Raw genomic sequence first — 1,656 nt, forward strand, 5'->3', positions numbered from 1 at the left:
TTCTTTATTAATAAGAAATCACTCCCACATCACCTGCCCCGGCCTTTGTTCTCTGTTTTGGAAATTTGTTGCTTCCCTCAGCTTCCTCATGAGTCCAAATATATGGCATCCTGTTGCTGGTTGTTTTTGTTCTACTCTTTGGGAGCCCACTGCCCAGCTCCCAAATAAACACACGGACACATATTACTCATGATTGTATGACCTTGACTTGGCTTATTTCTAGCCAACTTTTCTTAACTTACATTATCCCATCTACACTTTGCTTCTGGGGTTTTATCTTTCTCTATTCTATATACCTTTCTTTACTTCTTACTTTGTGGCTGACTGTGTAGCTGGGTGACTGGGCCTTTGCATCCTCCTCTTTCTTTTCTTGTTCCTTCTTAAACTTTTTTCTTCTCTTTATCCTCTCTGCCTGCAAACCCTGCCTATTTCCCTCTCTTGCCCTGCTATTGGTCATTTAGCTCTTTATTAGACCAGACAGAGTAACACAGCTTTACCAAGTTAAGCAAATACAACATAAAAGAGAAAAACACATCTTTGCATCATGAAACAATTGTTCCACAACATATAAAGATGTAACACATCTTAAATTGATAGTCCACAACAGCATCCTCCACCCAACCAAGAGGAAGGAGGGAACTCACTGGAGGGGAAGCATGACCAGAAGGGTACCTGCCTTCACTGGGCACTATCCAGGCTGACTCAGGTTTGGTATACTGGTGGAATTCTACATTCTACTGGGTTCTACTTCCTGGGTCCCTACACCTGTGAGGCTGCCTCAGATGGAGAGAAGAGAATAGCCCAAGACTGAGAGTGGGACAGCTGTGGATGCAGTGTTCAGACAAAGCAAAGGAGTCTCAATACAGATGAGGGCTGAGGCTTGAGGGTGTGCTGGTAGGGGAGCTTTGCAAGGGTGTACTGATCATGCTGTTATGAGCATTTCTGCCATCAGGGGCCCCTTCCTAGACTCGGCCAGACCATATGGATATGAAACTGCTGGCTGTGCCAGCCACCAGCACGGTACGCTTCCACTGTGCAGCTGCTGGCAACCCCACCCCCTCCACCTCCTGGCTGAAGAATGGCAAGGAATTCCGAGGGGAGCATCGCATGGGGGGCATCAGGGTAAGTCTGGGAAAGGGGCACAGATAGGTAGGGCCTGAATACAGAGGGTATAGCCCATATATTGTCGAAGACCAGCCTCGACAAAAATACCTCTTGCCAGGGTAGGGGCATGAGATATTAGAAACAGAAGTAAAGTGAAAAGTAATAAAACTGAAACCATAGAAAAGTACCAGGAGGGCATTCCAGTGAATACTGAAATTTTCCCTGTTTAGTTTTCCTTATATGTTTATATCCAAATACAAAAGGAGAAGAAGGCAACAAAAGACTTCCTTAACTTGATACAAACTACAGGTAAAACAGTTAATTACTTTAACACTTTGAGGTATCAAGTCATTAGCTTTTTGTTGTTTAAGTAGCGAGGCCACTCTAGACCAAGTATCCTGAAAGCAGTCACTTCCTAGGTAACCTTATATTACAAAAGAAAGAGCAGAAGTATGTTTGCATAGCCTAACTATCTGTTAGGATGAAAACAGGCTCACATTTTTGGGCATCCACAGTCACTCACCTACTAACTTTACCTGCAGCTTAGGCACC

This window comes from Microtus ochrogaster, unplaced genomic scaffold (assembly GCF_000317375.1).
Source record: "Microtus ochrogaster isolate Prairie Vole_2 unplaced genomic scaffold, MicOch1.0 UNK39, whole genome shotgun sequence".
Classification (NCBI taxonomy): Eukaryota; Metazoa; Chordata; class Mammalia; order Rodentia; family Cricetidae; genus Microtus; species Microtus ochrogaster.